Source organism: Magnolia sinica, chromosome 9 (assembly GCF_029962835.1).
Source record: "Magnolia sinica isolate HGM2019 chromosome 9, MsV1, whole genome shotgun sequence".
NCBI classification, from domain to species: Eukaryota; Viridiplantae; Streptophyta; class Magnoliopsida; order Magnoliales; family Magnoliaceae; genus Magnolia; species Magnolia sinica.
The window spans coordinates 66,416,147-66,433,090 of NC_080581.1; the positions used below are offsets into that span (position 1 = coordinate 66,416,147).

The 16,944-nt window shown below is 39.0% G+C and overlaps 2 long non-coding RNA genes across 4 annotated transcripts; both read left to right on the plus strand.

Annotated features, from left to right (window-relative positions):
• Positions 1 to 1,486: 1,486 nt before the first annotated feature.
• LOC131255569 (uncharacterized) lies at positions 1,487 to 2,860 on the plus strand. 3 transcript variants are annotated; one of them, XR_009176177.1, is made up of 4 exons: positions 1,487 to 1,586; positions 1,772 to 1,850; positions 1,984 to 2,573; positions 2,759 to 2,860. It is a non-coding gene; the product is annotated as an uncharacterized LOC131255569 (long non-coding RNA). The 3 variants fall into 3 exon arrangements; XR_009176176.1 differs by lacking the exon at positions 1,487 to 1,586 and having other exon boundaries at positions 1,595 to 1,850; XR_009176178.1 differs by lacking the exon at positions 1,487 to 1,586 and having other exon boundaries at positions 1,602 to 1,850; positions 1,984 to 2,184; positions 2,759 to 2,832.
• A 1,312-nt stretch (positions 2,861 to 4,172) lies between these two features.
• Positions 4,173 to 6,363, plus strand: LOC131255570 (uncharacterized). Its single transcript, XR_009176179.1, has 3 exons — positions 4,173 to 5,114; positions 5,303 to 5,375; positions 5,953 to 6,363. It is a non-coding gene; the product is annotated as an uncharacterized LOC131255570 (long non-coding RNA).
• Positions 6,364 to 16,944: the final 10,581 nt, after the last annotated feature.

The window sequence follows — 16,944 nt, forward strand, 5'->3', positions numbered from 1 at the left end:
GACTTATTTAAGTGTAATATTTTTAAGAAAGAAAAATCCACTAAGGTGTTACTCCCGTAACGGCTAATCTGCTCCTCTCCTATAGACATGAAGCCAGAAACCATGATGGTCTAGGAGAGCTGTCAATGGGCCAGGTTAGGGCCTGGATGAGCTCTGTCTAAGCCTGGCTTGTAATTCTAAACCTAAGCCCAAATCCAGCTCGGGCCCATGACAGGCTGATATAGTCACTACACCAAAAAATCACTTTTGGAACGAAACGTGATTTTCGTTCTGAAACGGTTTAACGTTTTAAGCCGTTTCAGACTCGGAGCCGTACCACAAAAAATAATAAAAATAAAATAAAATAATATTCCAACTCTCTCTCCCTCTCCATCACTCCCCATCTCTCTCCCGCTCCCTCGATCTCTCACTCCCTCCCTTTCAATCTCTATCCCTCTCTCTCTCTCTCTCCCGCTCCCTTACGCCTGATTTCCCTCTCTCCCGCTCCCTCACACCTGATTTCCCTCTCTCCCTCTCTCTCTCTCTCTCCCGCTCCCTCTATCCAGATCTTCCAGATCTGCAAATCGTTGAAATTTCAGCGTTTCTGTTCGAATCGGTTGGGGAAATCGATAATGAGGTTAGTGAAGGTTCAGATCTCGTTTTATTAATCACGATTCAATCTCAGCTCTCTGAATCGTAGCTCATTTTCTGATCTTCAGGTCTTCATAAGCCCTAGATCTGCAAATCCACAGATTACCAGAGGATAGAATACTGGAATTTTGTTCCGTTTCCTGTAAATCTGTAACCGGATAAGGATTTTAGGTGAAATAGGTTCAGATCTTAGTACTGGAACAAGATCTATTGTTTTTTTTTTCCCAAAATTTTGAGTCTCCCTGTTATCTAGATCTGTAGATAAACGGATTTGAAAATTCTGCTCCAGCACCATCATATCTTTAGCTCGGATTGTTGTCATTCTAAGCTTTTAGATCAGATCTGTAAAAATAAATAAATAAATAAATTTTAGAAAAAGAAGAAGAAGAAGAAGAAACCATGTTCTATGTATTTCCTAATCATCTGTTATATGTATTTCCTAATCATTTATCTGACTTAGTTGTATGCCAACAATGCAATTTCTAGGTGCCTGTGCATCATCCACCATGTTCTTGCCAGAGTATCAAGCTTTGGATTGTGATCATGTTTCTGTTCTTGCTGATTTTGTGAGTAGATAATAGGTCTGAACCCTCATTTGAGAGTCAAAGCAGGCCTTGCAAACGAGTTGTGGCCCAACTGACAAGCAAACTGTCCATCATCCTTGGAGCTACCACCTGTTGCCAGGATCTTGTTGGATGGAGGATATTAAAGGTGTTTAGATGGCATTGGTAGTGTGTATTGATTTCTGTAACTGTGGACGTTTAAATGGATTAGAATACTGTTTCATTTGTTCAGCTTCCATTTTATCTGCTTGCTTATTCACTGGTTATATGAACCTTGTCTTTGTAACTTGCAGGTGGTGAGAGTAGCATGAGATACAGAGCAGGCGATGTTGCTGCAACGAAAGTTGCAAAGGATGCTGGCGTGCTTCTGTCTTATGATAGAATACTTTCCAGGTGATCCTGTTTAATTATTTTTTCATCCATATCTTTGATTGTGTTTATAAGTGTGTTTTTAAGGAGGAAAAAAAAAAGGAAAAAAAGAAAAGAGAGAAGATTTTGCTTATAGCTATGAATGATGGGATTTCTTTCAATTGATTGATTACTCATGTTGTGTTTTAACTGACACATTTTGTCATTAGATTTGTTAAAGGATTAATTATGTTGATATTCTTGAAATGGAGCAATGCCGTGGAATAGTTGTTGCATCAGCTGTATTTGGTACTGATATGAGCATTAGAAGTCTTCTTTATTTATTTATTTTATTCTTGTTAATATGTGTTCCTTGTATTGTTTGGTTGTCTTCAAGCGTGTGTAAATTTTCTTCTTTCCCCATGAATATGTCATTTACCAGGAAACTATGACATAATACAACAGCCAAGAAATATTAGTGAGGCTGCAAAGGGAAATGCTTGCTTTTATATGTTTGTGGATGAAGAGACGGAAGCATATATAAAGAATTCTAGTGCACTTGACAGCACTAACAGGGTGGGAATATGGAGATTTGTTGTCGTTCACAACCTTCCTTAATGCTGATCCAAGACGGACTGGAAAGGTGAGTTCTTTTGTGTACTTATTTTATTTCTTTTAGACTCCAGATTAGATTGTGGTCTAGAAGCAGTCTAGTTGCCTACAAAGCATGCAATTGCCGAATATAGTTAATGACTAAATCTTTATAGTGTGACTGTATGCAGCAGCAATGTATTTAGTAATCATGCAAGATTGAAAAATCATATTGGATGTTGCCCAATATGGTACTAGATTGGCTGGTTATTTATAACTGCTGTAGAAAAGGTGGGAATCATGCAATAAGTGGGAAAGTAATAGTCTTTCAAAAAAGAAAAAAAGAAGAAAGTTTTTTCTTCAGAGGCAGCAAAGCAAGATTACATCCATGTGAGAACGAGAAGGGGTCAAGCTACTGATAGTCAGAGTCTGGCTGAGAGGGTAGGCATTTTTTCTTCTCTTTGTGCCTTTTTCTAGAATACCCAACAATGGTTTTTGAAATGTTTGGGATTATGACTGATGGTTTTTGAAAACATCTGTGCTAGTTCTGATGGTGGACATTTTTAAAAATTTCCACTTTGACTTTCTTGGCTCGCTTTTTTGAAATTCAATCCAACTTTATCCAGGTCGTCAACGCGGTGATCTTATTGCATATGGTTTGATACCAGAATTTATTGGACGGTTTCCAATACTCGTTAGTTTGTCAGCTCTGGAATGGACTATTGTGTAGTTTAATGAGGTTTCCCAATTCCCTTGTGCAATTTTTTTTTTTTTTTTTTCTTGTTTTGTTTTGCTTCTATTATGTTTCTGTTATTTTAATCAAAATTCTCTAGGATTAGACTTTTAGGACTGTAACAGCCTGTTACCTCTCATGACTTCTATTATTCCTTCCCAATCCAAATTGCCTGGAACTTCTGTTTATACATATATAATACTTGGTTTTGGTTGTGGCAGTTAATTGCATGTATTAGGAGAAAAGGTTTCCTCGGTTCTTTACTACCAAGCAGTTGCTAGAACTAAAGAGGAAAGGTAGCCCACTAGTTGGAATTTCTGATATAACGTGTGACATTGGAGGTTCAATGGAATTTATTAACCAGACCGCTTCATTGGAGAGGCCTTTCTTCGAGTATTATTCTAGTGTTTCATGGTAAAAAGAAAAGGAAAGAAAAGAGAAATTCAATATCCTGCATTGTTCTCTAGGTAATGAAGCACATGAATTTTGTACCTTAAACAAGCTTGCTCTTCTTTTTTCCTCTTCTTCTATATCTACAAATTGCAGCTAGAAGATCCATAGGATCAGAGCCTTCCAAGCAAATGTAAGGCTTATATTGCTACAATTATTCTTATTCATAATTCTCAAGGGATCATACGGAATCAGCAAAAGCATATGGTGTGATATTTGCTAATGGCATTGATTTTACATAGTCATGAACTGATTGTTTTAATCCATTTTCTCTGTTTTTGTATTTTTTTTCTGTTCCTCTTCACGTCAGGATTATTCCATTTTCTATCCCTTTAATTACTAATGCATGATTTGGGTTTTCTTTATAATATGTAAGATTTTCTGTTGAGTTCCTTATTCAATTAATCTGCTTAATATGTTTTTTTTTTTGGTTGGATTTTGACAGTGGTTGTTTGTTTCAGTACTTGATTTAATTTCTGACCAGTAAATATTGCTTATCACTTTCTTATTTATATATATATATATATATTTGTGGATTTTGACAGTGGTTGTTTCAGTGACACTGTAACCATTGGGTGCTCCTTGATATTCTTTAAATCTTCCTAGGATTGCATAAACTCAGTGAATTTGGTTGTCTGAGAGATTGGCTATTTACTACCCACTTTCAGTTTGCCATCTTATTGTATATCAACTGTCTTTGCAGAATTCTGTCTGCCATCCCTGTAATCTAAATAGGAATTCTTTGTCATCCAACATTCATGCTATTATTTTCACAGAAAATTTATGTATTTTTGTCCGTCTTTTGTAGGACATTGATTGACAGATTAGGATTTGCAGTAGACCATATCCACTGTAAGTAAATGCTTCAACTGATTTTATAGTCCTTTTCCACAAACAAGCATCCACGAATCAGAGGTTAGGATTGCGTTGCATTTTACAGGATTCACAGGGCTGTCTTACAGACGCAGGTGAGGTTTTTGAGATAATGTATATTCATTCACCCTTCTGTAGGTGGTTTTGTTCTTGTCTGACAGTCTTAAACTAAAGCCTTCAAAACCATTTGAGTTTGGTTTGCTGTTAAACAATGGCTTGTTTTCCAGAGCTTTATATGCACTGTTTGGTTAAATTATAGAAATATCTGAGCAACTGTGTTTGGATTGTTGCTGGCGAGCATATTTCCTTTGTTTATGAATTCTTTGTTGCATCTGCATTCTTGTATATCCGGCCAGGCAGGCTGACCTGTGTTTTAAAGCCCAAGCTTTTTAGTACTATATCTGAAAACCTTACCAACACTTACCTTCAACAGCAATGGTAAGATGAAGATTCCAGCATGCCCCCCAAAAACTAGCACGTCAATATCAACGAGCTTCATATTCTTCTTTGGAATATGGATGACGTCGATGTCGATTACGATTTGATTTTTATATGGATGCCTATTCAAAAAATGATGTATGTAGAGTTGTTGGTTGACATGAGCTAGTTTTTGGCTGCAGGTAGTTGATTATGGAGTTCACGGGCTTGGGGTATTTCTTCTATTACCTACCTTGTCAATTCCATGTTGAATTGCCTCATTTTCTCTTTGGAAGTGGTGTTCATTTTCCTGTTATTTCTGTTTTGTGGCATGCCTTACACGACATGAGAAGTGGTGTTCTGACCGTCTAGTTTTTCTTTCTTTGCAAATTTGTTATGGTAATGTTATTGTTGTAGGGGATGACGCAACAGATCCTCTAGTATTGTGCACGTGAATGGCTTGAAACCTAAGTGCATATGATGTGTTTGATACAATGACATCCATAAATGTAAGAGCAAGAGAATCTCTTAGACATCCATAATACTGCATCGTTGTCGGCTACCATGGGGATATGGAGACCAAAGCACACTTGATGCTGCATTGATTTAAAAAAATTTTATGTAACCACCTCAGAGTTTACAATATTTCATATCCTGGTATGCATGCTTGTGTTTTATCTAATTTAATTTCTGCTAGGCTTATACCATGGAATTGGAGGCTGAAGTTGCAAAACTTAAAAGAGGAGAACAATGAATTACAGAAGAAACAGGTATCCATTATTCAATGCATTAGGATCCTTCCCGTTATTAAAATATAGTGCTGTGACCAACTGTATACACTACTAAAAATAACATCTGTTGATGCATTCATCTCTGCTTGGCTGAATTTGCCTTTAACTTTTTTTTTTTCCTAAACAGTTATACAGATTCTGGAGGAGTAATGAATTAGATCATTCGTCACATCTTTTGACTGTTGCCACCCGAGATGTGTTTGGCGAGCTTGATCGCAATGTCAAGCCTGTTGCCCCAATGCACTTTTGGATGGTTAGTTCTTCATGTTGCTCTTGTTATCATATAAGATTTTGTTGGCTTTTCCCTTCTAAGTCTATCAGGCCCCAATTGTAAAAAAACATCGGCTGTTATTTTTAGTAGTGTATACAGTTGGTCCATGTAATGTTGCAAGTGGTGCATCAATCTCTCACATACATTGCTACTGAAAGGATCATTCCTGGGTAACTTGATTTACACACCCTGTGATTTTAGTAGCCCATATAAATAAGAACTATCAAAGAAAGGATTCTTATTGTTAGGTAATCATCTTGTTGTAACTATTTTTGGGGCTTTTAGTCTCTTGCAGTGGATCATGGCGAACCTGGTGAAGCATCAGGATGTGCAGGCGAAGCTGGTGGAAGAGATCGATTGGGTTGTGGGGGATGGATGAGAAAACATTGAAGAGGAGGATTTGCAGTGGATGTCATATCTAAAGGCAGTGATCATTCTAGAAAAGAGCAAGGAATTGTTGGATTATAGAAGCCTGGAAATGAAATGTTGAATTGAAATTGGAAATTGGAATTGAAGTTGAAATGTGTACTGGAAAAGAAGGAAAAGATTAAAGTGTGAATCATTCTATTTTGTTTTTCTTTTATTTGTGTAATTATCTGGCATATAATACAAGTAGATTACATACCCCACTCTCTCTCTCATACAATGAACAAAGGGGTTTTAAATTGTTCTTAAAATTCTGTCCTAAAATTCGACTGTTGCAACATTAATAGGCATTCAAAAACGTTTCTAAATTTGTGCCTAAAATGTCTGTTGGCACCAGAACGGTTTAAAACCGTTTCTAAAAATTGAAACGGTACCCAAAACGGTTCTGAACCGTTCCTGTTTTTCTGCGACGCCTCATTTAGGAACGGTTTGAAACCGTTCCTGAAGCATTTAGGAACGGTTTAAAACCGTTCCTAAATGACGATTTTGGTGTAGTGAGTTCAGCCCGAGTCCGCCCAACCCTAAGCCCCGAATATGCTTGAACCCTGAGCATCTTTGTGGATAAATGATAATTTTGTGCGTCTCTTGAGTGAGAGAGAGGGAGTGAAAGAAAAGGAAAAAATTACGTTTAGAAAAAGATCTATCGGGCCTGGTTAGGCCCGGCTATGGACTTTTGGAGGTGCTAATAAGCTTGAGTCCAGCCCGATTGTACTCCTGATTTAAGCCGGTGCCCGATGGGCCTGATACACCACCCCAAACCCAGCCCAATACTGGCCAAGCCGGCGGGCCCATCGGGACTACCTGGCCCACTACCAACCCTATGGTCTAACATTCTGATCGGACACCATAAAAAACAGTGGGTACGGCACGTTGTCCAGATTTTGTGTAGGGCTCACAGTGCTGTCTACATTTCATCCAATCACTTTATCCAACTTGCCTCATCAGGATAAAAGTACTTCCCAAAAACCACACTATTCCAAATCTCAGGCCGACCATACAATGTGTAATTAGAGGTTTTAAGTATAGTTCCTTATGGGTGGCCCAGATGAGTATTGAATTATCTTGATTTTTCGAATGAACAGTAAGGGGTGCTCTAATTGATTCACGGGGTTGATCTCATGCACGTGAAGTCGTTTCCCTCATAGACGCATTAGGCACCCATGAGTTTTGGGCGTACACAATCCCCACAATATAAAAGGTTTGAATCATTTAAGTTGACCGGAGATAAAACGGCTATGTACCAATGTAAAGAAAAAAGCAATACGTCTGCAGATGTTCGGGTGTATCTTCCATGTGCAAGCGGATAAGGTGAGACCCGGCCTCAGCCAAGACGCCGCCGCGCTTATCGTGGGCCCACCTTGATGTATGTATTCTCTAGCCACGCCGTTCATCCGTTTTTCCATATTATTTTAGATTATTATTTCAAAATGAAACAGATCTAGTTATCAGGTGGACCATACCATAGAAAACAGTGGTGAAGGAACACTCTACCATTAAAAACTTACTACGGTGCATCTTAATGTTTCGGTAACGATTATTTGCCATCCAATCTGTTAATAAGGTCACATAAGTGTGGATGAAGGTTAAAAACCAAATATCAGCTTGATCTAAAGATTTTGTGGCTCAGTAATGGTCAATCACCACTGTTTCTTATGGTATGGTCCACCTGATAGTTGGATCTGCTTCTTTTTTTGGGATAATGTCCTAAAACGACCTGAGAAAACAGATGGACGGCGTGGATACATACATCAAGGTGGGGGCCCACGGTAAGGGCCGCACCGTCTTGGGTGAGTCCCGGGTCTCACCTAATCTGCTCCCGATCTCCCGTATCTTATCTTGAAAGTTGAAAATGACAGGGGAGGTAAGAAGCATTCTGGCTTGACCGGAAGAGGTGCGCTCACATGGTTGTTGCGGAATCTCCGGCATTCTGTTGGACCACGTCAACTGAACGCGGATTCGTTGAGGCTGGGTAAACAGGCCATGAAGGTGGGGACCACTTTGATGTATGCATCGCATATCCACGCAGTCCATCCTTTTTGCCAACTAATTTTAGGATATGGACTCAAAAATAAAGCCGATCTAAATCTCATGTGGACCACCCCACAAGAAATAGTGGTGATAGAATGGGCACCGTTAAAAATTTCATAAGACCTAATGTAATGTATTTTCCATCTAATGTGTTAATGGGGTCACTCGATTATGGACGTTGCATGGTGGATTTTTACCATGGATGGGAGATCGACTGTCTTTTCCACTAGTTGCCTCATTTGAGGGCTTTCATTTAGGGTAAAAATGTATTGTATTTTATTAGAGACGCCACTAATTAATTATTATGATCCTACAATTGGTTAGACCATATAGAAATGTTTATGATTGAGACATGATAATTTTTAACCTTAAGATGACTCGTGAGTTTGTGTTCCAGATATTCCAATAAGGGACTCCGATTACAGAGAGGGAAGGTGTTAGGGACCCACTTTGTCCCTGTAGATATACGGTTTTTACTTCTCTAGATCTAACTGATTTATGAGGAATAAGACTATTTCTCTCATGTAGAAAATATAATGCGATGCAATGGTAATGATGATCGATTGATCTGAATTTCTAATTAGCGTGATCTGATTATATCGGTAAGCCGCAAAGCATATGTTCAAAACGATCGAGTGTAGGGTGCAAAGTATGTATGTATAGAAAGCTTAATATTGTATTGATGCTTATGATAAAACGACAGCTAACTAGCTAAAGTTTCTAGTAGACCTGCTTTAATTATATTGGCAAGCGTCAGAGCATACGCCCGTTAGTTAGATAAGAGAAAATGATGAAATGCAATGTAATGTTAATTTATATGTGGAGCAAGGGGGTTGAGAAGGAAATGAGTATTACACGATGTTAATGATCTGAGTTGATGAAATTGATTGAAGGTTGAATGATTGAATGAATGGTAGTGTTGCAAGGCTAGATTAAGTGGCTCAGATTTAAACTTAGGTGGCTCAGGACGCTTAGGATCTGGCTAAGTTAGGCTAGACCAAGGTCAGGCTCTCACTCTCACTCTCACTCTTACTCTCCTTGGTAGAGGAATAGCTAAATGGCTAAAGCCCTAAGAGATGAAGAGGCTTTGAAATGGGAGTGGATGAGTTCCCTCTGAATGTCTTGGATGCTTGAAATAAGAATGGGAGGGGGATATTTATAGCATCTAAAGCCAGTTTTTTGGTAATTCTTAGTGATCCTAGGGGTAAAAGGTGGTTGAAGAGTTAGGATTGGAGATTGTCACATGACATCATCTTATGTGTCGGATGAGGTAGTAAAGTGTAATTTTGGGTTAGGAGATAGGTATCAGAATAAATACACCTCGACCGCACACTTAAGGTATAAAAAAGAGAGATTTAACATGCTTGAGGGATGCCACCCCAAAGAGGGAGAGTGCCACGTGGCTGGTGGTAAGCTAGTCGCTGCCGGTCCCCACTTGGACTCCCTACTTTGGCAAGAAGCTTCCTCCAAGCATGTGGAGGCTCTGCTGTGAAAGTTGTTGCTTTGAGGTTTTATCTATTTTTTCGATTGGGCTTGCTTTGGGCTTAGGTTCGGACTTGATTTTGAGCTTAACTATGTGAGTTTACTGGGTTGTTGGATTGGGTAAACTGACCAGGTGAGTTGACTCGCTAAGCTGACTTAAGGTTCTAGGGTTTTAGGTTCCTAGGGCTTAAGGTTAGGCTGACTAGATTGACTGGGTTGAATGGGTTGAGTTTAGTCTTTAGGACTGGGGTTCTAAGGTTTAGGCTTTTATGATTAGGGTTTAAGATTGAGGTTTAGATGATCATTTATCAGTTTAAAATCAATGAGCTTATCAACCTGGGGTGGGGTGTCTACAACGACCTAGATGAATGGAAAACACAAATAGCAGCTTAGTCTAAGACTTTTGTGGCCCCATAGGCATATAATTGTTCACGCTGGTTTTGTTTTGGTCATGTGGGATGTGTGTGGGTGTGCCAGAATTGATTGTATGTGTCGATTCAAACTGAAAAACTTGACCCCAAGCATCGTGATAGGTAGATATGCCAAATGCAATCGTATATGACCGAGACCTGAGAAGATCGGTCCCTATTTAACCACTCGTAAGATAGTTATAAGATAATCGGGCAGAGGGTGGGGTTCTTCCTCCGAAGATGTGTTGTAACTTGCCTTCCATATGAAAGGACTTTTTGTAACGCCCTGAAATTCGGGGGTTGAGCATAACTCAGCTCCCGAGTTTCAAAACATCACTTATACAACATATGTAATGATGGATGTATGTTGTCTGTATGAGTGCATAAAACATGGAGTAGATTAAGATAAATTGCAAACATAATCCAAGGATAGGTGAAATCTGCAAACGGAAGACTGAAGAAATATATATGTATATCTATATAAGTCCTTGAGATATGTATGCTCTGCTAGGTCATAATTACAAGTGTTTGTTTCAAAATATAAGTATCAAAATGAAACCATCTATTACAAAAGAAACCCAGAATCCACGTAGATCAGGACACGGCTCACATGAACCCGCCTGAGAACTGTATAAAAGAAAACGCGTCCTCATCATCCTCATACTCCTGCTCTGCCTCGGGGGTCGCATCTTCATCTGCATCTAAGAGAGAGTCTGATTGGTATTGAAACACCGTCCCAGAATGTGAGAGTGAGTGATCAACTCAGTGGAACTATACAGTAAAAGTTAACATGTTATCAAATCAATCAAGCAGAATGATAAGGCAATGCAATCAACACATCCTAATTACTCATGTTAATGCGAGGATGTATGTAGAAATGATGCATGCTCTCATCTGCACTCCCTCAGCATCTTCATCTTACAGTACGCATGACAAACTCCCGCAGTGCCCCACGACTCCAAAGCACATGTAATGCGGTGCATGAACATGATCACCAAGTTGTTATTAGTCTTTTTCATACAGCAGGATTGAGAAGCCAAGGTACCTTCCTCATATCAATTCCCAAACGGTGATCCATTCTAGGGTCGTCAGTCTTAGACAATCTTGTACGATCATATAGTTCTAGGTCGCTACAAAGGGCTCGTCACCAATCAATGCATGCCTATCATACCTTAGTTACTACCCTAAGGCTCGTCGCCTCAATGCAGTATCAAGGTATGTTCGAGGTCACTACAAAGGGCTCGTCACTAATCAATGTAGGCCGATAGTACGAATATAGTGTCCCATACCACCATAATCAGCTCACGAGTCTGGTGTGCTCACTGGTCACTACGGGGAGGCTCGTCGGCCAAGTGTAGGCTGACAACTCGACCACAGTGTCCCATACCACCATGCCTGGCTCATGAGTCTTAGCGGATCAAGGTACCATAGTTAACGGGATTACACTGGTAAGTTTGGTACCCTAGATTTAAACAATACCGTCCATACATAGTGCGCATCCACCGGGATAATCGGATTACTTGATGAGCTCGACTAGCACGAGCGCACGTTGAGTTGAACGACAAAGAGTACGCAAACACTCCGTGTGACCAAACCACTGCCGACAACCCTAATACGACTCGGGTTCGTCAAACACGTCCTACATGGCGAAAACAACCTCGGCCACGAACTCAAGGTTAGTTACCGATTCCCTGGACTATTTCATAGTCCCAAACACATTCAAGTATAACAGATATTCATACCAGTAATTCAGAACAGTAATGGATCAACAATTCCAATCATACAAGCATGTGAGCATTTGTTGAATTTCAACTTAACATGAATTCACACGTAAGTAACGTCTAAGTTAAACAGACAAAGAATATACATTGCATGGAGGAAATCATACACATCATTAAGACAGTTGAGAATCTCTTCTCAATGCCCATAAAGTATAATATATGACACACTTATTCATTCAGACATTTCTACAAACACTTAGGCTACATATTCCAACATACATGACGTATGTTGGTGATAGCTCACATTAGGACAATTCCTCTTGCCAAGGAGTTGTTACACATACAACTAGCACAAACATGTGACAATTAATCATGGCAACCACATGCTCATATTGTATACGTATACGATACTTTCTACATATACATGGAATACACAATTCTCCATATAGTTCATATATATCAGAAATGCAATACAAACATCGCATTTGGCATATGAAATTACAATCACAACAATAATAAACCATTAACCGACATTTAAAGCCTTGAAAATCATAACTTATACGAATATAGTCTGCACCTTAAAACAGAAAGTGCACAACAAATCTGATTCAGACGATAAGTCTTCGTCAACGGCGACTAGATAACCTAAGGCATGAATAAAAAGAGCCACATCAACACTTAGACTATTCTAAGTTCCAAAATAGGTTAAGGTTTGATTGACTTACCCAAGAATGAACTTAGAATCGCCGGAATAACGATTCAGAAGTGATGGTTTAGGTACGTAGAATAACAGGGAAGAATCTCAAGATGATTTATCAACTTCTCTCTCACTTTCTCTCGTTTCCTCTCTCTCTCTCTCTTAGCTAGGGTTTAGAAAATTCGTATGGAATTTGAGAGTGAGGGTTTAAGGTCTTTATATAAGCCCAAAATTGATCAAAATAGCCCCAGGGCCAAGGTATACTTAGGTTATAACCAAATCGGGTCTATTTCGATCCAATGGAGCACTTCTGGTGGTCTCTTTTCCACGTGCGGTCGGACTTAAGCTCACTGACCATAGATCTAGGTCAGGCTGAGTTTTTGTACCGATCGGATTTACAGATCGCTCATGGCGGACCAATCTCAATTCAACGGTCACCGAAACTCGATCAGGTCCACCAGCACTATGACATGCCTGGGCCATCTTCCCTGATCCGAGGATAAATTTGGGTCAGAATGCTTAAAATTATCGTGCAAGCGACATGACTCAGATTTCATAAATTCATATTTAATTTCTCACCTATTTCACACTCTTTACTCCGGACTCAAGCAAATTGACACAGGACATCATCTGGACTTGATTTTTGAGGTGATGGTCAAGCCCAACAAGGTGATCATAATTGTCTAAGATCATCGCTATCGGACTTCCGACGCGTGGTCCAGGTTCGATACAAAGTTTTCAAGTATTCCCGAGAGTAAATGGATTTAGCATTGAATCCTAGATTTCAGGGTAACATAGCGCTAACGATTCTACAGGTTTTGAGTCTTGCAAATCAAATTTAAAGTGATTGGTGCTAATTTCACAAGTAATTGAGTTTAACGCTAATTAACCCACATATAACTTCTAAAGAATTTGAGGTAGTACTCGGGTCTTTGCATGAAATTTTTCGGGTTATTACACTTTTATAAATGGAAACAATCAAACAAAAAGAAAATTCTTATGGTTGATCTCAGGGAGCAACAGTAAGATGCATTTCTGAAAGAGGAAGTGATTATATTAATATCGGGAATAGTCCAGCGCAAAAGCATTGATGTGGCTTATAGTTAAAAATTATCATTAATCATAGGATAAAGCTTAGCTATGACAATGAAACATAAGTTTGATTGGTATAAGTCGACTTGCTTTGTCGAATTCTTCCACTATATATATATATATGTATGTATGTATGTATATATATGTACATATATATACACACACATATATATACACATACATACACACACACACACACACACACACATATATATATATGTATATATATATATATATATATATATGTGTGTGTGTGTGTGTATATATATATATCTATGTGTGTGTGTGTGTGTGTGTGTGTGTGTGTGTGTGTGTGTGTGTGTGTGTATTATGGCTTCTCTCAGGCGTTTTTTTTTTCCTTTATGCATTACTCATAGGATAAAGCTTAGCTATGATAATGAAACATAAGTTTGATTGATACGAGTCGACTTGCTTTGTTCAATTCTTCCACTATATATATTATGGCTTCTCTTGGGCATTTTTTCCTTTATGCAATGGTTATGTCCGCTGCATCATTGCCATGTCGATCTTCCAGATCCTTCCTCCTCTTGACACGTGTCCTTTCCTAATTGCTCTTTTTGCTCGACCGTTTTCCACCTCTTGGACTTCTTGATCGTGCCTCGTTATCAGCTATAATGTATATCAATTATCCCAATGCATTGTACTTTGGTAGAAAGCGCTCCAAATATCTCTAAAGATCTTTCGTATGTTATATGTTTCTTATGCAACGACACATGTCCTTTTCTAATTGGCTATTTCAGGAACTATCAGAAATATGGTACAACATCCCCCCCTCCCCCACGTTGCTTTGCCTTTGTGAAAATAGGTAAAAGTGATGGTGGCTCATTGTTCAGTACAATAAATGCAATCGACCATCTTTCCATATGTTAGCTTCCCATTGCTTCTGCTCGACCGAGACGAAAATCGAAAGTAGTTATGCTCCTTTTCTATGGTCGTCGTTGTGATGCATGGCACATAATCATGTCGTACGAGTCATGATTATCCTTTCATTGATGCGCACATCCTTGATCGATATGTGTGTGTGTGTGTGTGCGATTTTGAATCCAATTTTCATTTATACTACTCTTTCTCTTTACACATTTCCTTCCTCCAAAATTCCCTCTATTTTGAAGTCTCTGTAAATGTCATGGATGTTTCTTCTTCTTCCGATGCTCTAATATTTAGCCAAGAAGATTTCATGAAAGAATTGGACATTCTTTCTCCTAAGGTTATTAATGATATCATCTTCACTACCCCTATCAATTTAGGTTGGGCATACCTCTCCCTCAGACCGACTTTCTAACCCTAAGATTACTCATAAACAGATTCCATCGATTGAAATATTCTTCGTCTAGGTAAAATACTCCCCATTCAATTTGATCAACTTTTAGATATGAAAATACTTTTAAGAGTTCAAGATTATGGTCAAGACTGATAAATGGATGGTCAGAGTAGTATACCCGAGTAAAAGTACAGCATGGTGATACATGAAAACAAACTGGTATCTATGAATGTATCAACCTCTCTCTATATGATTATCCAGCTGACACTTCTCTTCTTGCGGTTGCTTCAACATTTTGGAGCTAATCGACTAACACTTTTCACTTTAGATGTGGTCCCATGAGTCCATAGACATCTACGCTTTCATCCACATTCCTCCTTTCGGCGATCCAGTCTATCCCAGCTTCGCAAATCTTATTCCAACTTTATAAAGATCTATCATAAATCTCTTGTCTTCGTTGATGATCAAGAGCATACAACATTTCAATTGATGTGGATTTGTTGTTATTTGCTCTATATGGGTGTTATTCAAATCACAAAGGATTATGCTCACTTGGCTGACGCGCTAACTCTGGGACGACAACTAGCCCTCACTCCATTTATACTCGACCACCTATATCGTAGTATGTTTGAAGCAACCATCAAATGTTTCTACCACAATGGAGGGCCAACATGCCTTCTTCAAATGTGGCTTTGTGAATATTTTTGTTCTGCTTTTGTAAATCATATTCTCCTTTCAGATTCTTTTTCTTCTTTTGGCCACCCTAATATTTACTTCCCTAGATTCACTCATTCATTTGCAGATCACAAGACTTTCTTTCTCTCGACCTAACTAGACCCAATCATTCTTTTTCTTTCCTTTTCACAATAAAGAGTTCAGTCCAATTTGGTTCACAAAGGAATATGAATCGACCGACTTCAAGATGATCGAGCTCAGAGATAAATCTTGGGAAAGTTATCTCATCTGTAGAGATCTTCCTTATAGTGGCACCATGGAAACATGTGTTAATGCTAAAGTTGATATTGAACATTATTGTCGCAATCTTCTCACCCCTCAATTCAGTGTAGCTCAATGCATTCCTTATCCATTTATCCACAAAACCTGCAACCATCCCCAAAATCGATGCTTAATTGTGGACTCAGTCGACACTTTCTGAATTCTCTATAGCACTTTTGAAACTATTAGTTCTGTGTTCGATCCTCCTCTTCTTTCCAGCTATTCACAACAGATGATCACTTTCTGTGATTGGTGGAAATTATTATGGAACATTGTGTTGAGATGTGGAGCCACATCTGGACAAGGCCGCTCGACCAGTCGAGTGGTTTGCTCGACCGGTCGAGGACTGGCTCGACTCAAAGTCTAGCAAGCATTAGTTTTTGGGTTCTAAGGTGCTCGACCGGTCGAGGCCCATGCTCTACCAGTCGAGGGTCTGCTCGACCAGTCGAGGTTACGCAGATTCGTTTTACGGATTTGATACGGACTGCGGAAATTTGAGTCGATTTCACAAGGATGTGAAAGGGAAGTTGCCTAAACTATAAACAGGGGTCCCTAGGGCTTTTTTAGGGTAATGGGAAGTATTCTAAAGTGTGGGCAAAGGGTTTTCTCTATACATCTGAAGGGAAAAGGTTAGTATATTGCTTATAATTTCATTTTTCTTCATAGTAGAAGTTTTACATCGTGGTTTTTTACCCTTGTTGGGGTTTTTCCACGTATATCTTGTCTTGTGGTTTGTTTGGAATGTTTTGATTCTACTTCTAGATTATATTTCTTTCTGTTTATCGTTTGTGGGTGAGACCGGAGATTGGATCTCGGTTCACTAGCGTTGTTGGCATGTTGCGTAACAACAGGTATCAGAGCTATTGGTTTAATTCAAGTGGGAGTGATGACGGAAGAAGGGAAGACTAAAATTGAGAAATTTGATGGTTCAAACTTTACCTTTTGGAAGATGCAGATGGAGGATTATCTATATCAGAAGGATCTCTATATTCCTCTACGAGGAAAAGAGAAGAAACCAGAAAAGATGACAGATAATGAATGACTTTTATTGGATTGGAAGGCTTTAGGAATGATCTGACTCTCTTTGTTTAAGAGCATCGCCTTCAATATATCCAAGGTGAAAAACACAAAGAATTAATGGAT